Raw genomic sequence first — 24,581 nt, 5'->3', positions numbered from 1 at the left:
GTGTCTCTTGCAATGCTATCCATCATCTAATATATTTAACTGCATTATTTTCCAATGTGTCGATTATCAAATTACCCTCACTTTACTTCAGTTAAAGTAAATAATCACTGGCAAAGCAAATAGGTTTATATTTAACTGATGATGTGTACTGCAGTAGAATTAGTCATTTTGTTTTACGCTTGGTTTGTAATGAACACTTCAGTTTCCATCCAACATTGGTTAAAATAAAAGTACAAAGCTCTGAAACCATTTTTGAAGTAGTATGGTTCCCTATGATGCACATGTAAAGGCTAGCAAGCTGGATAGCATTCATAACAAGCCGAGACTTTCCAATCTAAAGTGTTGTTTTATTTGATGCTAAGAACATTTATTTGTAGAAAAAAAGATCACTGTAGTCGATTATATCTTTGTTTCCGCTGACCATGTTTCACACGCGGATGATACTTTCGGGGCTGTTACTGATTCACAGACCACCGAAAGGCACAGGTACTGTGACATGAGGTATTGCAAACCCAAATGTTTAAAATACAGCGTGTGTTTTAAGGGGCTGGGGCAATATCGCTCACCTGACTGTGCTCTCGTTGATGCCCTCACATTGACCTTGTACTACCTATTATGTGTATGCTGAAAGACACAGTTTACAGGCTAGATTTGAGAGGCCCTCGGCTTATGAGAAACATAACTTTACAAAACATTTCATCTTTTTGCATATGCATTGATTACCGATTAACCATCTGTGGAGTACCATCAATAGGCATTATGACAAAGACCTTGCAGGAAGAAAGCATTGCATAAAGAGATTGACCTCTTTTGAGAGACCTAGCTGCAGATATGGTTGAAGAATGTTATCAATGAGAGATGTTAGTGATATGCCATCCACATAATATTCTGCCTAGTTGTGCCATTTAGTAAGTGATGCGTATATCAGAGTTTGCCAGCCAGCGGTATTATTTCGTGTGGCTAGGGTGCAGTGCAGCTGCTTGCTCTGTCGACGTGGCATTTCCATTCTCACAACAGTAGACATAGTAGAGTTGAGGACTTGCAGTGGTGGCAGCCATATTTTCACATGGGTGACCAAAATTAGTTGGAATTCTGGCGCATGTGGCCACTGGAGGAATATGGCCCTGGTGCAAATGGAGTATCTGGGCCAGAGTGGTGCTACAAGAAACTCTGAAGAGCAATAGCCCCACAATATTGTACAATACTTTTGGAACGAATTTCCCCTGCACCTGAGATCCTCCTCATCGCTGCTTCAGTTCAGGAAAGGACTCAAAGCCTGGTTGTTGAACTGAAGGGCCCCTCCAGACGCCAGCTCCTCCCCAGTGCCTTTTGACCCTCATGGGTGATTTGCAGGGCTCAACAAATGCTAGATTGATTGGATGAATACTTGCGGTTCCGATTGAAAGAAATGTTTATAATGATGAGCATCTGAGAGACTGAGTACTCTTTCCTGGAGAGGTATATTACAGATGAAAGGAACCTTAGGAAAGTTTTGCATCAGCCTAATTTTATTTCACTGGTTGAGGCAGATCAACTGGCTCCAGCATAGACACAGCACATTGCTACATGGCTCCTCTCTTAATACTCAAAGGTGATTACATTTTCACCAGTCCACAATGTTTGCCATACGTATGGAGCCAATAGGTAACTTTGTAGCAGAGTTTTTCTGTGTTGTTACAGAGAAAATGCCTTTCTAGGTTTAGGAGCACCACCAAAGCAAAATTTCGTGGCAAGGGCAGTAATGGTTGGCAAATGAAGCAGCATGGGTTGTCCTTTAATCTTTTGGCATCCATATTCCTTCATCCTCCGGCAGTATACAAGGCTGATAAAAGCACATCTCTAGGCTAAAGGAGAATAGGGTTGCGTTTCAAAAAGAGAGAGCTACAAAACAATGTAAAAGTAAATGTAAAGATGGCGCGGGACGATGAACATGAACATCTAGCTAATATTGTTGTAACAAGTTGCAGAAGTCTTATTGGTAAATACATATTGAGGAAATCCACTGTATTTCATTGAATAATAATGTCTCAATGACATCCAAATAAATTCACTGAAAATGCTTATGTGGTCCCTTAAAATCATCCAGTAACGAGCACAGTGGTGGCTATGGTTCTGTGTCACAAAGCAAGCAATGCTTCACAGTGGTCAAGTCATGTCCCAATTGCCATTTTTAATAGGTTGAGTTGCATTAGCGTGGGCTATGCCAATCCAACAAATTTGGTTACCCAGTCATTAACACCTATAATATATTAATGACAGAGTTGCAATGTTTGGCTAGAAATTCACAGTCCGTGTTGGAGACGCAGCACTGACATACATCATGGAGATAAAACTAGCTGAAGTAAAAGCTCAGGAGATGGTAAATGAACCCTGGGTCATTGTGGCCTCAGAAACAACTTAGAAGACATTATATGACTGTTAGACTTGACCCATTTTCTCAAAATGTTTCGCTTTTCACCCCCCTGTTTTAGGACGTCTCCCCCATGATGAAGAAATGTGTAGGCCATGTGTGAAGTGAGATGTCAAGTGTAATGTAAGGCAATGGTGTGTGCACTTATTATTCCCCATAGTAGAAATGTACCCTGGTAACATGTTGCATTTAAAATGGATGCCATGGCTGTGTGTTGTGCCACCTGACTGCAGTGAGTTAGCGATCTAGATGTTTGGTACCCAGCCATCCCAGCATTTGGAGGGAAAGCCTGGCACCCAGGGTGCTCTACTCCTCCCCCTGAGCCAGTTTGAACCAGTTCACCAGAGGCTTCTAGAAGCTTCTGGCACTGCCGGGTAGGTGAGGTGAGGGGTGTATAAGTAAGGGGGCTGTGCCACCATGTGCTCAGTCAGAGCAGGGACAGGAACATGAGGGGTCCTGCTGCCAGGGGATACCGCCACTTGGGCCTGTGTGCTGGACCCTGCACCCAACCAAAACCCCACTGCTGTCCCCCAGGGCTAGTGGAAGCCCGACTGCAGGAATAATGGATACTGTACAGGAGGAGTGCCACGCTACAGTGGAGGATGGTGAAAGCCTCCCCCCCCCCATCTTGATGAGTACCTACTGACTGCTGACCTTGCCCAGTAGTGCCTGCTGCTCTGCTGCTTAGCCCCTGAGGAAGGAGCACCATCCTAGGTCCCTGAGGCTGGTGAGACCTCGCGAACCGCGAGCGCTGCACCTAAAAGTCCCTGAAGAAGAGGAGAGCGCTAAATTGGGGCTGGACTGGACCCCCCAGGAGGTGAGGAGCGTTAACTTGGGGCCCCTGAGGCTTGCTGTTGAGACTGTCTGCCCCCTAAGCGCTATAATCCCAAAGCGCTGTGCTGATCTCAGTCTTGTTGTCAGCCTCACAGCTGGAAGGGGCTGGTTTTGTGCCCCCACGTCGTGTTGCCCCTTCCTAGCGCTGTGGTCCTGAAGCCCTGAGCTACTGAAGCGCTGAAATCCTCTAAGGGCTGTGATGCTAGGAGAACTGTTCTACTGAAAATTGCTGCGGGTGCCTACCACGCATTATTGTCGCCCTCGTGCATGATTGCTGCGCCCCCGTTGCCAACTTGAAATGCCGCAGGTGCTTCACAGCATTGACGCCGTAATTATCTCAGCGCGTGCCTACCCTGCGTTTCGCCACCACTGGAACTGCGCGGAATCACCGTCGCAGCCCGAGGTGGAGAAGCGGGTCGCCGAGTGCCACCAGAGCGGGTGCCCACCCAGCACTTCCGGATTGCCCAAGATCACCGCCGTGGCTGCGAGTCAGCGAGGGAGCCGTATGGGGCCTGTGTTGCTCAGCAACCGAGGTTCCCGGAGCCGCGCTGGGATTGGACGAGACGGGAGCGCCCTCCCGGAAGTCCTGCCCCAAGGACGCGGAAGCAGGAGGAGGGCAGTAGCAGGTGGTGGCGTTGCGGGGCTCCCGTGGTGACGAGGGAGCCCTAGTTTGCATGGAAAGCCAGGCTGCAGCCTACCCGGCGCTGGCCCAGCCATCTCCGAAGACCCCTATGGCCCGCGGAGGCCGCATTGAAGTCCCGGGACCCAGGAGGGGGCCCGGTTGAAGTCTGTTGAGGCTGCTCCAGGCAGGGCTCCCCGGTGCATAGGAGAGCCCTGCAGTGCCTGCAGCTGCAGAGTGAATGAGAGAGATGGGGCGTCGAGGCACGTTGTCTGTGCCTGCTCCTTCCCCAGTCCTGCATGGACGTCCCTGAGAACCTGCAAGAGAAGCACTGGAGAACCTAGGGAGGGGGGACCGCAAGAGGATCCGGGTGAGTGGGGCACAGCTTTTACCTGGCATGGGGGGCTGGAGTCGGGGCACATTGCCGGTGCCCGCCCAATGGTGTCAGCACCCCGCTGCGAGCTGCTGCCCCCGCTTCTGCGTAATCCCACGGGGCAGGGAATTGGTCTGGGCATTGGTTCCTGGCCCCTGAGCCCCCGAGTAGGGGGGCTCCAGTGAGCCAGTGTGGTCAAGGGGGCCCCAGCGGACCCAGGACTGACTCTGTCGCATCCAGCTGCCCCGCAGGACAGTGGACAACTGCAACGATTAGGGGGCATTACTCCAACCCCAGAGTCCCAGAGGAGGGGGCTCCATAGGCAAAGTGGAGCCGACAGGATAACCCACATGCTGGTGTGACCGCTAACTTGGGCAGTTTTACCTCGATGTCTACCCGCCTGGTAATGTTTATGCCCAGACTGTTGGACTGCCAATAGGTAGGCCTAGGGTATTGTCCCCCTGGCTCAGGGTTAAGTCTAAGGGTTTATGCCTATTCTAATGCGTGCCATGGTGGTTCTGTACAGGATATGCTTTTATGCCTAATATCCTACAGCGATGTTTTCATCCCAGGCTTGCGCCACTATGTTCATGCCCATGAAGGTCCGGGCCTAGATTTTTCATGTTACCTTGTATGCATAATGTGCTTTTGCGCCCCTGGTAATGGTTTCCCCCTGATGCAGATCCCGAGGGCTATTGTTATGCTAATGGTATATGCCTTCATGTTCATCTGCCTTGTACGCCATTGTTCTTTTTGCAGGAGATGCTAGTGCAAGTCATACTGTGCTTTTACGCCTAATGTTTTATTTTATGCTGCCCGTCCTGCTAAGAGGTTTTATGGCAGATGTTGTTCCTGATATTCCATGTCAAATGCTAATGCTTTATGTTTTTATTCCAGCCCTGGAACTAATGGACTTACCTTTTTCTTCATTTTTATTTACCCTGTAAATAATCCCCATGTATATATTGCCCTGGTGCCAGTTGGCGCAGTATAGTGACTACTGTGTTTACTTTTGCATGTTTTACCCAATACAAGAGTTATTCTTTTTCACCAAAACTGGTGTTGTGTCTCTTTTTGTGGTGTGCCTTGTGTGTCGCCTGTGTGTACTGCGTGGATGCTTCACAACTGTCCTCAGGAGTTTGGCCTGCCCGCTCTCCACCGTGCTACCCCCGTAGAATTGGCTACCCCATTTCTAACATTGTTGGCGAGCGGTGGGATAGGACTTGTGTTTGCACAGTGCCACCGCGACAACGGGTTACACTGCAAATTGAGCTTCGAAATGTAATCACAGTTTGTCTTGGGGATTATAGTGTTCTTTCTGATTATTGTTTTTCTGATTATTGCTTCCTCCTAAAAGTGATTATGAACTGTGTCCCCCTCTTGCACTGTGGGTGGTGTGTCCTGGGTGTGCCTTGCTAGGATTGGGTTGGTTTACGACGAGGATTACCTCATAGAGTACACCAAGCAGGAAGTGTTGTTTTTCTGCCGAGAGAGAGGGATACCCCCAGTAGGTGACATTCACAGGAATCTGTTCCTCTATGAGGCCCTCAAGAGAGGGGAACCCTTAGAGCCCTGTAGGGACCTTTCTGATTACCCCTTCGCATATTTAAAGGGTGGATTTGGTGGAGACAAGGAGGACTCTGAAAGTGAGGGCCCCCGGTCCATAACCCTAGAGGGTGGTGATCAGCGACGGCTCATGGAGGGAGTTACGGTGGGGCAGGAGGGCGGGGAGGGGGAGGGGCAGGGCGGAGGTTGCTAAAAACCGGCATATGGATAATTGCAGGTAAGTAAACAATTTAATTAATAAAACGAATTTCGTAGTGCGCCTTGCATCGCAAAATGCAATGCAGTGCGAGCTACGAAATTCGTTTTATTAATTAAATTGTTTACTTACCTGCAATTATCCATATGCCGGTTTTTAGCAACCTCCGCCCTGCCCCTCCCCCTCCCCGCCCTCCTGCCCCACCGTAACTCCCTCCACGAGCCGTCGCTGGTGGTGATAGTGATGAAGAGGAGGAAGCTGATAGGGCGGAGACGCCAGTAGCGAATGTAGACACCATAGTTAAGGTGTCCCGTGCTGGGTCCAGTCCCTGGGGCACTGCCCCATTTCTTTCCCTGTCCACAGAAGAGTGGGTAGAGTGGAGGGAAGAAAGGGAGCATCAGCTGGCATTAGGGAAGCTCAGGTTGGAGCATGCCAAAGAGTTTGCGTGGCTGAGGGTGGAAGAGAAGAGGCTAGAGACTGAGAAGGTCCTAGCGCAGGAGAGGATGGCGGAGGCGGAGAGGGCCTTTGGCAAGGAGAGACTAGCTCAGGAGGTTAGGTTGTCCCCTGAGAGTGGTTTTAGGAGTCTGGGTTCGCCAGTAAGGGTGGAATTCAGTGATGGCAGCGAGAGTGGTTCCAGTGCAGGGAGTCCCAATCCCAGAGCCTGGGAGACGGTGCCTGATTCCCAGGAAGAGGGGGACAGGTTGGAGTTCAGGGGCAGGGGAAACTGTCCCACCAGTCCTGGGTGGAGTTTGCGGAGGTGTGTTGGACTGCATTGGAGGATTGGGTGGTGAGTAGAGCGGTGGAGGATTGGGAAGGGCTGCGCAATGTAGTTATCAAGGAGCATATGCTAAGGAACTGTTTCCCAAGGCTGTGTCACCACCTGTTGCAGTGTGGTTTCTCAGAACCCAGTGAACTTGCACGGGAGGCAGACCTTTGGGTAAGTGGCAGAGAGTCTGAGAGGACATTGGGGAGTGATCCCGAAGGGAGTGGTGCAGGGATCTTCCGATCCAGCGAGGCGGGAGAGGTGCGGAATAGCCCAGCAAGGTCCCAGGGAAGTGACAGGGTCCTCACATCCTATCTACAGGAAGGAGTGAGATGGGGAGGTGTCCAGAGGTGCCCCAACCGCAGTCTCAGGGCCTGGAGAGTTTCAGAAGGGAACCCCAGGTTCGGAGCCTAGGCTGTCCTGATGTGCCTTCCAGTTAAAGGGATCCCCTCATGTCAGGAGAACCCGGAGCATCTGTAATCAGAGCTCCAGTGGTTCGGGGTTTAGATCCTGGGCTGGGGTGCCACGTTCATGGGTTGCCTGACCTGGACAGTGGGGCACTTGCAAACAAGGTCCCTACTGGTTTGACTTCCAGGGGTACTTCTCCCGGTGGGAGGGTGCAGAACTCTGGGAGGGGGTGCTGATGGAGGATTGTCTCTCCTCTGGCACCGGCTCAGTCACAAGGTTTAGATCCTGGGCTGGGATGCCAGCTTCAGGGGTTGCCTGACCTGGCGGATGGGACATCTGTAAACAGTGTTCCCCTGGGATTGACTTCCAGGTAGGAGGGTGCGGAACTCTGCGAGGGGGTGCAGGGGGATGGAGGACTCGACCCTGTCACCAGTTCAACCTAAGGGTTTAGACTGTAGGTTGGGGAATCAGTTGCAGGGTCAAGGCCCTGGACTGGGGAGAGAGTGGTGTTCTGAGGGTGCCCCGCATAGGAGGAGAGGGCAGAACCCCAGGAGGAGGGGTAGGGGGAGGAGAGCCTCGCCCCTGATGGCTCGTCAGCCTAAGGGTGCAGACCCCAGGTGGGTGGACCAGTGGCAGTTTGAAAATGCAAGAAGGAGGAGGAGAGTGGTAAACGGGTACTACGGGCCTGCGGCTAAAGCCCCCCACTCTGGGAGAGAGCAAGGGCCAGGGACATCTGGATGAGCCTGGTGCCGGTCCTGGCCACATCCCACTAGAGAGCTTCATTGGGGTGTTTTGGTTGGTGAAGGGAGGGTTGAGTGAGGGAACCATCGGGTTCCAGAATGGCGGAGAACCTGCAGCCTACTCAGACTGCAGAGGAAACTCTTCCCCATCCTTTCATTCTCCTCTATGAGACCAGTGGTATCCGCCATGATCCTAGCTCGCCTTGACTATGCCATTTCACTTTATATTGGCCTGCCGAACTCCTTAGTGAGCAGATTACAAATTGTAATGAATGATGCCGCCAGACTCATCTTCAAACTCCTGAGGCATACGCGAGCATCACCCTTCCTTCAACGCCTCCACTAGCTACCGCTTAAACAAAGAGCTAAATTTAAAGGCCCCTGCATAGCTCACAAAGCTGTTTACGGTCAAGCCCCTGTGTATATTAAACAATGCCTTCAGAAATTTACACCCACCCGCTCTCTCAGATCCTCCATGGACTGCCTCTTAAAAATCCCCTGCTTTAACTAGGCTACTAAAGGAGGACGAGCCTTATCTAGCTCCATACCCACTCTCTGGAACAAACTGCCAAGACACCTCCATGCGGAAAGCCGCCTCCTGCCCTTCAGGAAACAATTAAAGACCATCTTGTTTACAGAGGCCTGGACACAATCACCCTGCTAAATTATCTGGTACCCCCGCCTTCTTCTTGCAGCGCTTAGAGACCTTCCGGTATTAAGCGCTTAACAAATACAAATTAACATAAAATAACATAACAGATGACCCTGCAGTTGCGGTCCTGCGTCCACCTGTTCTCGCCCCAAGCACGGAAGCCAATCAAGGCAATGATCGGTCTACCCTGGCTTTTGGCTGGGGGGGAGTTGTGTTTGGCTTAGCCCATTTTCCCACATTTTTTAGCTTTTCACCCCAGTTTTAGGACGCCTCCCCCATGGTGAAGAAATGTGTAGGCATTGTGTGGAGTGAGATGTCAAGTGTAATGTAAGACAATGGTGTGTGCACTTATTAACCCCCATAGTAGAAATGTACCCTGGTAACATGCCACATTTAAAATGGATGCCATGGCTGTGTGTTGTGCCACCTGACTACAGTCGGTTAGCGGTCTAGTTCTTTGGTACCCAGCAATCCCAGCCTTTCAAGGGAAAGCCTGGCACCCAGGGTGCTCTACTCCTCCCCCTGAGCCAGTTTGAACCAGTTCCCTATAGGCTTCTAGAAGCATCTGGCACTGCCTTGTAGGTGGGGTGAGGGGCGTATAAGTAAGGGGGCTGTGCCACCATGTGCTCAGTCAGATCAGGGACAGGAATGTGAGGGGACCTGCTGCCAGGGTATACCGCCACTTGGGCATGTGTGCTGGACCCTGCACCGAACCAAAACCCCTCTGCTGTCCCCCGGGGCTAGTGGAAGCCCCACTGCAGGAGTTCAGGCTGCTGTCCAGGAGGAGTGCCACTCTACAGTCTTGATGAGTACCCAATGACTGCTGACCTTGCCCTGTAGTGCCTGCTGCTCTGCTGCTTGGTCCCTGAGGAAGGAGCGCCATCCTAGGTCCCCGAGGCTGGTGGGACCTTGCGCCCTGCGAGCGCTGCGCCTAAAATTCCCTGAAGAAGAGGAAAGCGCTATATTGGGTTAGGACTGGACCCCCCCAGGAGGTGAGGAGCTAACCTGGGGCCCCTGAGGCTTACTGTTGGGACTGTTTGCCCCCCTAAGCACTATAATCCCAAAGCGCTGTGCTGATCCCAGTCTTGTTGTCAGCCTCACAGCTGGAAGGGGCTGCTTTTGTGCCCCCACGTCGTGTTGCCCCTTCCTAGCGCTGTGGTCCTGAAGTGCTGAGCTACTGGAGCGCTGAAATCCTCTAAGGGCTGTGATCCAGGGAGAACTGTTTTACCGAAAAGCGCCACGGATGCCTACCCCACGTTATTGTCGCCCTCACGCATGATTGACGTGCCCCTGTTGCCAACGCAGATGGAGCCTACCCCACGTTGGCGTCTTAATTATCTCAGTGGGTGCCTACCCTGCGTTTCGCCGCCACTGGAACTCCTCGGAATCACCGCCGCGGCCCGAGGTGGAAAAGCGGGCCGCCGAGTGCCACCAGAGCGAGTGCCAACCCCACGCTTCTGGATTGCCCAAGATCACAGCCGCAGCCGCGAGGGAGCCGTGTGGGGACTGCGTTGCCCAGCAACCGAGGTTCCCTGAGCCGCACTGGGATTGGGCGAGGTGGGAGCGTCTCCCTGGAAGTCCCCCCCCCGCGGACGTGGAGGCAGGAGGAGGCCAGCAGCGGGTGGTGGCGTTGTGGGGCTCCCGTGGCAACGAGGGAGCCCCGGGTTGCAAGGAAAGCCAGGCGGGAGCCTACCCCACGCTAGCCGAGCCATCTCCGAAGAACCCTGCAGCCCTGCGGAGGCCGCAACGAAGTCCAGGGTCCCCGGAGGGGGCCTGGGTGAAGTCTGTTGAGGCTGCTCCGGGCGGGGCTTCCCAGGTGCATAGGAGAGCCCCACAGTACCGCCACTGCAGAGAGGGAATAAGAGACAGGGGGCATCAAGGCACGTTGTCGGTGCCTGCCCCCTCCCCAGTCCTGCGTGGAAGTCCCCGAGGACCTGCAAGAGAAGCACTGGAGAACCCCAGGGAGTGGGAACCGCAAGAGGATCCTGGTGAGTGTGGTTCAGCTTTTACCTGGTGGAGGGGCGGGCTGGAGTCAGGGCACATTGCCGGTGCCCACCCGCTGGTGTCAGCACCCTGCTGTGAGCTGCTGCCCCGCGTCTGCGTAATCCCACGGGGCAGGGAATTTGTTTGGGCATTGGTTCCTGGCTCCTAAGCCCCAGAGTATGGGGGCTCCCACGAGCCAGTGTGGTCAAGGGGGCCCCAGCGGACCCAAGACTGACTCTGTTGTGTCCAGCTGCCCTGCAGGACAGTGGGCAGCTGCAACAATTAGGGGGCATTACTCCAACCCCAGAGTCCCAGAGAAGGGGGCTCCCTAGGCGAAGTGGCGCCGACAGGATAACCCACATGCTGGCCTGACAACTAACTTGGGCAGTTTTTCTTCGCTGTCTACCCGCCTGGTAATGTTTATGCCCAGACCGTTGGACTGCGAATAGGTAGGCCTAGGGTATTGTCCCCCTGGCTCAGGGTTAAGTCTAAGGGTCTATGCCTATTCTAATGCGTGCCATGGTGGTTCTGTACAGGATATGCTTTTATGCCTAATGTCCTACAGCGATGTTTTCATCCAAGGCGTGCGCCACTGTGTTCATGCCCATGAAGATCCGGGCCAAGATTTTTCATGTTACCTTGTATGCATAATGTGCTTTTGCGCCCCTGGTAATGGTTTCCCCCTGATGCAGATCCCGAGGGCTATTGTTATGCTAATGGTATATGCCTTCATGTTCATCTGCCTTGTACGCCATTGTTCTTTTTGCAGGAGATGCTAGTGCAAGTCGTACTGTGCTTTTACGCCTAATGTTTTATTTTATACTGCCCGTCCTGCTAGGAGGTTTTATGTCAGATGTTGTGCCTGATGTTCCATGTCAAATGATAACGCTTTATGTTTTTATTCCAGCCCTGGAACTAATGGACTTACCCTTTTTCTTCTTTTTCATTTACCCTGTAAATAATCTCTGTGTATATATTGCCCTGGCGCCAGTTGGCGCAGTAAAGTGACTACTGTGTTTACTTTGCATATTTGACCCAATACAAGAGTTATTCTTTTTCAACAAAACTGGTGTTGTGTCTTTTTTTGTGGTGTGCCTTGTGTGTCGCCTGTGTGTACTGCGTGGATGCTTCACACCTGTCCTCAGCAGTTTGGCCTGCCCACTCTGCACCATGCTACCCCGTAGAATTGGCTACTCCATTTCCAACAATGACCATGATCAAATATACAAACCACAACAGTGATATTAGTGAAGTGGCATTGCGATATGGCAAATGTTTTAAGGATAGGAGGATGTTTAAAAGAACATTTTGTCAGGTAAAACAGTGCTTTAAATCGGCAGGTACTGACTGGTACTGAGTACCTGCCCTTCTTTAACCTGAAAGCAGAGTAAATGCACGTCTCAGCACTGCTTCATTACATTTAATCGGCGAGTACTGGAACGTCCCAGGAACAAACAGGTAATCTAGCAAATGAGTACTTGTACTTCTAAATGTCCATTTAAATCGCTGAGGTGAAGGACACGTAAAATAGAGAGCAAGAAAACAATTAGGATGAGAAATACATGTAAATCCTAAGCAGAAATGAACACTATTGAGTTGAAACAACTGTGTTTGTATTGTGGTGAAAAGTCTCCATTTGCCACAAAATGTCAGGCATTTGATGGGATTGCCACATTGCGGAGTTATCCCTGCATGTAACATCTTCAGTGTCTGAGAGAAGAAGCATTTTCAGCTCTGGATGCTAAGCTCTACCAACCCCTGCAGGCTGCCGGTTTTGGATGCTTATACTGTTACTTCAGTAAATTGGGTTTAATTCTTATTGGTGTGAGCGCATGTTATAAAGTGAGAAAATAATAAGACTACAACTCAGGTAATTCACGAAAGGAAGACTTTCGTCACATGTCAAGTTCTCTAGCTCCAACATTAACGAATGACTCAAACCGTCATTTTGGAAAGTTAACCTGCCCAGTTTTCTCATCGCGAACCAGGAAGAACCAATGAGGATAAGACCAAAAAGGGGGTGGGGGTGACATGGAAATACATATTGAACAAAGCAAACAACAATATATAATGCCACAGAATATAGCACATCTTTCTTTTTTAATTAAGAAACGTTCATTAATCATCATACAATATTTTCCTAGAAGGTATTCTAGACCCAGGTGCATTCTTAACTCTGTTCTCCAAAGTGGATTCATCTGAGTCTGATGTGGGACCACTGCCATGTGATCAACCTGAGAAATTAACATAATTGTCATCAGGACAACTTATTGCATCATTCTCATTTACTGCAGGTAAGTCAAATGTTTGTTAGCTTGGTTTCTAATCACAGCATCATAAATGGAATCATTTCCATCACCAGAATGATCACATAGAACATCGTTACACAGATGTTGGAGTTCACTAGGTGTCTCACCAGCTTTTCACTTTGTTTCTCCTAAAAGTCCAACATTTGCCTTTCTGTGTGATGACACTATCCTTGTTCACTTTGACCACTTTGACCACTTTCAGTGGTTTGGAAAATTTGCTCTTGCCCCCTCGGTGTCACAAAGACATTTTGGCCCAATCGCTTCCAGAAATGTCAGATGACGCCACTCTTTCGTCATACCATTCTTTTGACCTCCTTTTGTTAGCAACAACTGTGACCCAGACAATATCCAGATTAGCTCCACTCTCCAACCTACCCGAAATTTGCTTTTTAACCACCAGGGGCAAATAGATGATGCGGGTTGCCTTCTTTTCATTAAAACAAAAAGGGAAATACCTGTCACTGAGTGTGGTGTAATTCTGTATGACCATATTCTGTCACAGATTGCTAGAATAAAAGGCATTACTCCAGATATGGCTAAATGGACACTTTCTTTGCTATATCTGTTGAATCGTTCCACCAAACCATTGCATTGGAATATAGTAATTTCAGTCAATAAAAATTGAACACCATTATCCATAAACAATTTTCCAGGCAACCCTTCTCTCTAGCACTGCCAATGTAGTCGCTCCCTCCAGAAACTAGCTGAGGCCCGTGCAGGTAAGAGTGGTCGGGCCGAGGGGGGGGGGGGTCGATGGGGTAAAAGGGAGATTTTGACAGACCACAATGGAGGAAAATGAAATATTTTTACAAATTTCCCTCGTGGTCATCTGTCGTATCCACCCAAACCCGGCCCCAGCGCTCTTACCTGCAGGGGTCTCAGCTGCCAGAAACATCACCTCAGGCCACTTGGAGTGGTAATGAATGAATGAATGAATGAATGAATGAATGAATGAATAAATGAATGAATGAATGAATGATTATGCATTTGTATAGCGCGAAGCTACCCGGAGGCATCCCAGCGCTTTAAGTACATAGTCACTTACTCCTGATCAAGGAAACAAATAGGTTTTAAGCCGTTTCCTAAAACTGAGATGGTTTGATTCCAGTCTAATAGCATCAGGGAGCTGGTTCCAGAACTTTGCAGCCTGTAGGGAGAAGCGTCGGCCACCCATGCTTGTCCTTTTTATCCTAGGGATTGTCAGAAGTTTCTTATGGTTAGATCTGAGAGTCCGGGGAATATGATGAAGTTGAAACATGGATTGGATCAGGGCAGGTCTGGAGTCAGTGATGGATTTATGGACAGCAGCACAGTTTTGTACTGCCTGCAGAATCTTAATGGTTCCCTGGGAAGCGACAAAATGAGAGACTGGATCAGCTGACGCCTGGCTTCAAATGGGTGGAGATTTAAGATCTTTCTTAGCAGTCTAATCAAACCATAGCAGGTTGTCGCAACCTTGCGAGATTGTACTAAAAAATTAAGGTTGGGATCTAGCCAGACGCCAAGACTCTTAATTTGCTTCTTGGGGGACGGGAGTGGCCCAAGGCATCTAGGCAACCATGGATCTAAATTGTTGGGGGCCATGCGCCCCAGCATCATTATTTCGGTCTTGGCACCATTCAGTTTAAGGAAGGATGCATCCATCCATTCAAGCACTTTACTTAGGCAAGAAAAAAGGTTAATGCCAGAGGTGCCCTGTCTGGAAAGGGAGACTGCCAGATTGGTATCATCTGCGTAAGTCACCAACTGGACCCCCCAGGGGAGAACCACCTGAGCGAATGGCCTCATGTAGATGTTAAACATGGTAGGGCTAAGTGAGGATCCATGGGGGACGCCAAACTGCAAGGGAATCTGTTTAGAAATAGCCTCCTCAATCAATCAATCAATCACGGCATTTATAAAGCGCGCTACTCACCCTGGAGGGTCTCAAGGCGCTGGGGAAAAGGGGTGTGTTACTGCTCGAACAGCCAGGTCTTGAGTTGCTTCCTGAAATAGAGATGGTCTTGGGTACGTCGAAGGTGAATGGGGGGGTAGTTCCAGGTCTTGGCTGCCAGGTAGGAGAAGGATCTTCCTCCGGCGTTGGTTCTGCGGATGCGAGTGCGTGGCTGGTAAATCGTAGCTGGCGCGTGGGCGTGTAGAAGGTCATTCGGTCGTTGAGGTACTTGGGTCCCCGGTCGTGTAGAGCCTTGTGTGCGTGGGTGAGGAGTCTGAACCTGATTCTCTTGCTGACGGGGAGCCGGTGCAGGTCTCTCAGGTGTCCGGTGATGTGGCTGTGTCGGGGGATGTCCAGGATGAGTCGTGGGAGGCGTTCTGGATTCGTTGGAGTCTTCTCTGGAGTTTGGCTGTAGTTCCGGCGTAGAGGGCGTTCCCGTAGTCCAGTCAGCTGGTGACGAGTGCCTGGGTGACGGTCTTCCTGGTATCAGTGGGGATCCATCTGAAGATCTTACGGAGCATGCGCAGGGTGTTGAAGCACGAGGAAGAAACAGCGTTGACTTGTCTGGTCATTGACAGGGAGGAGTCCAGGATGAAGCCCAGGTTGCGTGCGTGGTCTGTAGGTTTGGGGGCGGTGCCCAGGGCCGGGGGCCACCAGGAGTCGTCCCAGGCGGAGGGTGATGATCCCAGGATGAGGACTTCCGTCTTGTCTGAGTTCAGTTTAAGACGGCTGTTTCTCATCCAGTCTGCGACGTCTTTCATCCCTTCGTGTAGGTTGGCTCTGGCAGTGGTGGGATCGTTGGTGAGGGAGAGGATCAGCTGGGTGTCGTCGGCGTAGGAGATGATGTTGAGGTTGTGTTGGCGTGCCATGGCTGCGAGGGGGCTCATGTAGACGTTGAAGAGGGTCGGGCTGAGAGAAGATCCTTGTGGTACGGCGCAGATGACTTCGGTGGCCTTGGATCTGAACGGAGGGAGGCGGACTCTCTGGGTTCTTCCGGTGAGGAATGAGATGATCCATTCCAGCGCTTTCTCTCGGATTCCGATGTTGCTGAGGCGCTTCACTAGGGTTCGGTGGCAGACTGTGTCGAACGCTGCAGAGAGGTCCAGGAGGATGAGGGCCGCTGTTTTCCCGTTGTCGATCAGGGTTCTGATGTCGTCAGTGGCTGCGATCAGGGCGGTCTCGGTGCTGTGGTTGGCCCGAAATCCGGACTGCGAATGGTCGAGGGATCCGTTCGTCTCGAGGAAGGCGGCAAGCAGTATGTTGACAGTCTTCTCGATGACTTTGGCCGGGAAAGGAAGGAGCGAGATGGGATGGTAGTACTTGAGGTCGGTGGGGTCCTCTGTTGGTTTCTTCAGGAGGGCGGTCAGCTTGGCATGCTTCCAGCTCTCCGGCAAGGTGGCGGTGTGGAAGGAGGAGTTGATGGTGTCTCGGAGATGGGGTGCGATGGTGGCAGTGGCTTTGTTGAAGACGTGGTGTGGGCAGGGGTCGGTTGGTGATCCGGAGTGGATGGAGTTCATCGTGCGGGTGGTGTCTTTGGTGCTGATCGGAGTCCAGTTGCAGAGGGTGGTGGTGGCGGGCGTTGGTTCGGTGGTAGGGTGCGTGGTCGGTGAGTCGAAGCTGTTGTGTATGTCGGCGATCTTGCGGTGGAAGAACGAGGCGAGGGAGTCGCAGAGGTCTTGCGTGGGAGTGATGTCGTTGGTTCCGGCGCTGGGGTTGGAGAACTCTTTGACGATGCTGAAGAGTTCTTTGCTGTCGTGGACGTTGTTGTCCAGTCGTTCTTTGAGTGCCGTCTTCTTGGTGGCACGGATCAGCTGATGGTGTTTGCGGGTGGCGTGCTTGAGGGCAGTCCAGTTGTCTGTGGTGCGCTTGAGCCGCCAGGCTTTCTCGAGGGTGCGGCAGTTCTTCTTGGATTCCTCGGTGAACCAGGGGGTTTTCTTGCTGCCGGGTCTGCTGGGAGTGGTTCTTGAGTGGTGCGAGGTCATCGGCGCAGGCGGTCAGCCATTTGGTGAGGTTGCTGGCTGCTACGTTGGGGTCCGTTGTGCTGGTGGGAGTGTTCTGGCTGAGGTAGGCGGTGAGTTGCACCGTGGTGATCTTGTTCCAGCTGCGGCGGGGGACCCGTTGCGGATGGAGGTAGGTCGTAGTTCAGCTGAAGCTGAAGTGGACGCAGCTGTGATCTGTCCAGTTGAGTCCGGTGGTGTGGCTGAAGGAGACGTGCTTGCTGGATGTGAAGACAGGGTCAAGCGTGTGTCCGGCGTAGTAGGTGGGGGTGTCCACCAGTTGATTGAGTCCGAGGTTTGTGAGGTTGGCCAGCAGGGCGGTAGTGTTTCTGTCGTTGTTGTTCTCCAGGCGGAAGTTGAGGTCCCCTAGGAGGATGTAGTCGGCGGAGGGAAGGGCGTGCGGGCTGATGAAGTCTGCGATGTCTTCGCTGAACTGTGTGCGTGGTCCCGGTGGTCTGTAGATGAGGGTGCCTCGGAGGCTGGTCTTGGGGTCGGTGATTATCTGGAAGTGCAGGTGCTCGGCGGCGGAGAAGGTTTTGTCGGAGTTAGTCAAGATGCGGATGGTGTTCTTGTGTATGATGGCGATGTCTCCTCCGGTCTGGTTGACGCGGTCCTTTCGGGTGATCTTGTATCTGTCCGGGAGGACTGTGGCGATGTCGGGCGCTGAGGAGGCGTTCATCCAGGTTTCGATGAGGAAGGCGACGTCCGGTGTAGTTGCGTCCAGCAGGTCCCAGAGTTCCATGGCGTGCCTGTGGACGGATCGGGTGTTCAGTAGGATGCACTTCAGGTGGTTGCTGTTAGTGTTGAAGTCGGCGGGGGCGGTGCAGGTCCGGTGGCAGGTGAAGCGGCAGGCTTTGCAGGCGAGATTTTAATCACTTTTCTGTTGTCATGTCAAGGAGTGATTCCTTGAATGTTTTTGTCTTGCACCTGTCTTTTCTGCACACAACACGTATGGTTTTGCTTTTGGCACTTTATTTTGAAGAGGAATGGCGACCAATGATCAGAAAGGGGTAAGAAATTAGTAAACATCTTCCAAGGGCCCCGAGGGTGTTCTCCTGTGAGTTGCCTTCCTCTTCACCACACATTATTTCATGTTTGTCTTGTTCTAAGTGTGGGATCACGTACTGTCTCAGTTGAGCAGTCATAGGTGGTTGTGTCGATTTGAAAGCAGTTTGGATTCTCCCTCTTTTATGGTTAAAAATAATTATTTGTTTTGGACGGAAAGACACTTGAAGAACACGCCTAACTCAATGTAGAGTAGGTTGGTGGTTTGGAATCTAATGGTATATTTTCCAGCACAAAGGAATGCCTTTTTAGACAAATGCTAGTCCGCTTCCATGGTACTGGGATCTTTTGTATTGATGCTTGGAATGACAGGGGCAGGGGATGTGCATTCACTGTAGACAGCCACTGGGGGAGTTTGAGGCGTCCTGCCTTTCCTGGATGAGTGAGGGCTGGGCTGAATAGACAAGGGCTACATTTAGAGTGGGGGCGGGAGATTTCCTTTCACCTGAATGGGCTTGGTCTGCTGTACACAATGCTTTCTCCACGTCTTGCCATGAAGCTTGACCAGAGAGGACCGAACCGGTTTTGACTGAGCACAGAGCCTTACTGCCACAAGAGAACAAAGAGAACTTGAGTATAAATATTGGGGACTAGACTTCAGAGCTTTATAATACTTCTGGACGACTCAATACAAACCTCTGCCTAGGAGAAAAGCTGGGAAAGCTGAAGGTGAAGTACTGCCCCTTTGCTGTGTGCTGTATGGGGTTGGCCTGCAGTGGCTGTTTCTGCCAAGGAGAGGACAAAGACTTTGCTGTGTGCTGTGTATCCTACTTTAAGAAGATCTCCAAGGGCTTGAAATAGAGCTTGCCTCCTGTTTTGAAGTCTCAGAGACACAGACTACACCATCACCTCCACTGAACTTCCTTGCTGGAAGTTCTGACCTGCCAAGAGGTGCTTGCTACTGTGTTGGACTTCTGGAGGTTATTCCTGCTGCTGGGAGCTATGAAAAGAGACAAAACTAAAGAAGCATTATGCATCCGTACCTGTTTCTGACGCATCATTGCTCCTGACGTCGATGAAACCGATGCAGCTCCTGCCAGCGGCTGGAGAAATTCCTTCACACCGAATCTCGTGCACTGATCTCTAAAGTCCAAGATCACTGCACTGAGTCCGATGCAGGCCCTGCTACTGCCACATCAAGAACCACGGCATCCCTGAATCCCTACTCATCGCAGCATGCGCCAAGTCTACAACAACACCGGGGCCACAGTAAAAAAAACAAAATATCACCTCCCCGCACAGTAAGAAACCAACACATCTCCAACTCTTCAGTAAGGAAGCAAGGAACCGATGCATCTGTTTTTGTTCATGAATTCTGCGCATCCAAGGTACTTTGTGTTGAAAGTGTTGCATCTATACTTTGCTATGGACAGAACGTTTAAAAGTCATCTCTTGATAACTGTATGTTGGATTTTTGTCTTGGTCTTGTTTGGTTTAGATAAAGATTATTTATTTTTCTAAATTGGTGTGGTGTCCATTTGTAGTGTTTTCACTGTATTACTGTATCTGTGCACAAATGCTTTATACACTGCCACGGAGATAAACCTGTCTGCTCATGCCAAGCTACCAAGGGGTTATTTTAAGAAGTGTATCCCCCTTACTCTGACTAGGAAGAAGGGCCCCTACATGGACAAAGGAGCAAACCACTGCCATCTAGAGATCCCCATTTATAACAATATTTCACACTTGTTCAGGAGCCTGATTAATCTGTAGCTATAGCTTTAAAAATATTGCAAGTTAACTGTGAGTACAAAGGGTTCCCCTTGAAGCTAAAGATCAATTTTTTGAAGGTGTGGTGTTCAAAAAATAAAGTGGTTTCTTGACATGTATAAAGTTCACTCTAGTTAAGGTTGTTGTTACTGCTAAAAGCACTCAGATTTAGCAGGAATATACCAAGTGGTTAGATGATAAGGATATGTGAAATGTGTGTAATTTCCTTAGATGTAATTACATAACATTTGAAAAGATTATGTGAAATTATGCAAAATTACATGAAATGCAAATCTGACATTTAGCACTATATTTTAGCACACAATACAACTTTTATCCATTTTGGATTGGAGGACAAATTTCAAACTAAAAAAAGTGCAAAACATGAACGTGCCATGAACACGAGCTGCTCGAGTGCTATTCATTCTTGCTGGTCCTGTACCCCAGTGATCTTTACCAAAAACAGACGTGAATTTGGACGATGTGTCACAATGGTGTAACAAGGGGAATTTCCTATAACAAGCATAAAGTAAAATGTCTGAGATTACCCTGGCGTGACAAAAAAGTTGCCTGGTGTTATTCGCTGTACAGACACCTCTTTTAGCTGCCACAAGAGCTGGAGCTACTGGTAGAGAGCAAATGGAAGCAATGGTATTGGAGGTATGCAGGTTGTCAAAGATAAACAATAGATATGCAATTCACCAGACAAACGTCTTACAAGTATTAACCGTTTACATAGAGTGTTCAGGGGTTGTAGATGAAAGGAGATGTAATATGTGGCAAATGATCAAGAAGAACATTGCCGCAAATGGGTTCTGCACATTTAATCCCCTTGGATTTTGCACATTTGACAACCTGGTTTTTGGACTTTTACTGTGAGCTAGTCTCGCTGCCTGAGTGTCACTCACTCAAATTCACTGCAAATGGACTGAGAGTGCTAACCCCCAGTGTCTGCCTTTTACGATAAGGCTGCTGTGGTGCAACTAGGGTATGACGGTCTGGGCTGGATACACACGAACCAAACCTGGGGGTATGTGAGCTTGCTGCACTTGGAAGACTACCACCATGCACATCCTGGTCTCTGCTCACAGGTAGTCTGTTCCAGAAGGTACTCTTCAGGGAGTGGTTGTGAAAGACCTTATAATCTGAATGCATTTCCATAGCATTAGTCTGCAATGCTTGCTGAAGGTAATTACACATTATAAGTGAAATCTGCACACGCTGGGAGCCAACAGGGCCTTTGGGCACAGAAAACAAAGAGCAGCTTTTGCTACCCATTTGGAATGCTTCCCATGGGTGCAGGAGATCACTCCTTAAGCCCACTAGCCCCTATAACATTTCATATCATTGTTTTAGTGGTGTCCCCTGAAGGGACAGGGGCACAACCAATGTCTAGGAAATGTGTTTGGGGAATTTCAGGAGAACAGAAGCCCTGTCCAAAATATTTTATAAACGCCTAACCCTACTTCTCCCAGAGGGTCTGAATCCCTGAACCTGGGAGAAGGTGTGGTAAATTTCAATTCACTCCCTGGGCCTGTGCTTTTGCACATTGATTGGGCTGGCAGGGACCCCTATTGGTGGGTCCTGGAGCTGCAATAGCAGCAGAGTAAATGTGGAAGAAAGACTCTTTGACATAGTTTTTGAATTCAAGACTTTATTATCAACGTGGATTGCTCACAATGAAAGGTTCTTAGAATTTAATGAATTCTGGTATTACCCTCATTGACTATAAAAAGTGGGTTAATACATACATTGCATATTAGTCCTGTCTTCATTAATTTCATGAGGAGAATTAGAGAATGTGGCTGCTTTTACGGACACCTCAACATCCTATCAAAGCCAGTGGGCCTGTGTTATTGATAATGACAACCACTTTTTGTGTGATGTTGCATCTAGTATAGGTGGGGGGTATGGTGCTTATAGGGTCCAGGACCCACTAGGGGAGTAACTTGATATGAAGGTTTCCCCCAAAGATGTTTCCATCTACCTAGTTGTATATATTTGTAATTCAATGCATAGTATTTAGAAGTATGTATTTTTAAAAAACGTGTTCTTTTTAAAGGAAAACAAACTAGCTCTAAAATCAGTTATTAGTGTTGTTGCCTACCATCAAACTGGGGTTACTAGCCCACACCACCTCCCCTGAGTAGGTCATGGGTGGGTCTGTTTCACTATTCTGAGAGAGTCAAGTGCAACAAAAGGGGTACTTGGTTCCCAGTAAACAGACAATTTCTGACTTATAACTTGTGAATGACTCACATCATTCACAACTAATAAAACCATTTCTTATCAACAAAAGGAGGTGACTGATAGTGTGGGTGAGTTGGTGCTAGTAGTGAATTGTAATCATTTGTATAACAGTGGCGAGGTGAAGAAATGTGAACCTATTCTACTTTTGGATTCGGAAGAGAATGTCGAAATCAAGTTACTGGTGAATTTTGCAGCTTAGATCACCATCATGTCAATGAATACATATAAGTGTTTGTGGGAGACAATTTTGTATTACTACTTGGCATAAATAGCCAAAAAGGGTTGAATGAAATTGTCTGGTGGCATCTGATCTGACGTAATTCAAACGTACCCATCTAGAGAGAAGGTTCAGGTTTTAGTTGTGGATGAGTGTGCCAGCAAAAAGGGTTAATAAATATAAGTACGAATTGATAATAAATTTGACTCAATTGAAAGAGCTTCAATTTACAAAGGCAGCAATGATTGTGACAAATTATCCCCTATTTTTTCCACTGTGTGGGGATGTGGTGCTCTGCTCCTTGATTCAGCTGCCAATTGACTGAGTAGTCAATCAACAATATAATAATCTGAATGACTTTTTCCAGAGTGGGAGAGGCACTTAATTCATAGTGTTAATTCCATCTCAAATGGAACAGAACAAGCAGAAGCAAATTCCCCATCACCGTAAGGTCCAATCCAGTTTGATAGTTTGTATTCCAGGGTTTATTTCAAAATATTTCTTATAGTAGAAACATAATTTTAATTGGATCAGCCAAAGTGTTACGTTCTTTTCTGGAACTTTATCAAGGCTAAAATCCTTACTTAAACAATTTATTTTTGGGTTCCCAAATAACAAAGACACGCAGATATGACAAACTCATTCTATAAAATAACATAGATTATATCCATTACATTTTCTTCTCTATCCAAAACCTAGTTGAACTACTTAACAAATAGTTAAAGCAACTCCATGCATTTCAAACACCAGAAGAACATCACTTTTATGATTTTGTGATTGGAAAGATATCCATATGTGTATACAGTTTGTTTTTTCAACAAGTTCTTTAGTAGATTTTCCTACTCCAACAATTTTGGGAGCATATATAAAGTAGTGTCTTAACATATTGGGTTGTATGTATGTGAAATGTTAAATAATCCGATATGCATTGCTATGTAGCTTTTAGGGCAGTTATGTGACTTGAGTTTTTTATGTTCAATGGGTAACATTTGGATTTCAGGCTACCAAGGTAGATACTGTTAGAAACTATAATATTACCTTGATTAGCTATTTAAGATTATGAATGGTGCTTTGGGCAAAAAGAAAAGAGACACATTTGTGTGACACATATCAGATCAGGAGGGTCGCCATGATATATTTGGTACATATTTACTCAAAGTCTCTTTATTAAAATGTATAGGCACTGAAACAAAGTGCGCCATAGCCATCAATACATGCAAAAACGACAGGAGATCATGGAGTACATGGTATACAGGCCAAGCACCCAGGGATCGCCCAGCTTGGTGTCTACACCAATAATGGCCAAATAGCATAATAACAGGTCATCCACAGTGCCTCACGTCACAGTACATAAGAGAAACAAACATAAAAACATGAAAAGAACAAAGTCATCAATCAAAGGTCAAAATCAGTGTTAGAGGTAAGTGTAGGTGTAGTGTAAAGGGTGTGCCCCTCCCTACCAGCCAGCAGTGAATCAATGAACGGTTTAGTCAAAGAGCTGGAGCACTTATAGTTTCAGCATGTAGCTAACCAGTTTCCGTTCAGCCTCCAAGACTGAGGGTCGAATACCAAGAATAACTGTGAGGTAGGAGGTAGGAAGCTGATACCCTATAATGGCGTTGATGTGGCCCAGTACTTCTTTCCAGTAGGCAGTGATAAGACTGCAGGACCCCTAGATATGGCAACAAATTGCTGGGTGCTAGTTTGCATGTCCAACAAAGGGGGAAGTGTTGGGGCAAATGGTGAAGAGACAGGCCGGTGTGTAGTACCACTGAAAAATAAGTTTGTACACAGTTTCAATAGGGTATATGCAACAATATATTTTGGTTATGTCCTGGCACAGTGTCTCCCACTGTTTGGGCGAGTTGCCCTCCTTGGCAGTGGAATGGCAAATAGTCAGGTAGCTGTGAATGCGAGGGGGTATGGAGTTTTGGACAATATGATATGTGTGAGCAATAAAGATGCGCGAGCCATCATATGTCCATGCCAACTGCTCACAAGTGGTGTGAGGCTGAGAAGTCCCAGGGTAAACAGAGGATGCAGTGCCCAGTGTCACAGTTGGCAATATTGGAGCATTGCTACCTCTGAAAGACGGTATTCAACCTTACAGTGATCAAAAGACTTCATGGAATCTCCAACAAAGAGATCTCTCTGCATTTTACAGTCCTCATCACTCCAGCCGTGGAAGGAAGAGGGCAACAGAACCAGAGCAAAGTCAGGGTTATGGGCTGTATGCATATTAGGAGAGGGAAAGGTAGTGAGTCCCTTTCTTAGTGCCAATCTACTCCATATCTAGACTACCGTCTTGGTGGGGGTAGCAATGTACACAGTGCATGGCTGGGCATGTTTGGAGAGCAAGGCGAGATCCCTTTCACAGGCATTTTAGTATGTCTCAATTAAGTGTATAGGGTTTTGTAATAGTCATGGAAAGCCATTAACTTGTCCCGCTCAGTGGTGGCCGAGCCCAATTTCCCTATCATCACCCCGTGCCTGAAGGAGTCTGTGAGCTAGGAGCATGCCCACTGTATTACATCTCTCATTATAGCACTGCTGGCA

Source organism: Lissotriton vulgaris, chromosome 6, assembly GCF_964263255.1.
Source record: "Lissotriton vulgaris chromosome 6, aLisVul1.2, whole genome shotgun sequence".
NCBI classification, from domain to species: Eukaryota; Metazoa; Chordata; class Amphibia; order Caudata; family Salamandridae; genus Lissotriton; species Lissotriton vulgaris.
This window is presented reverse-complemented; position numbering follows the sequence as displayed.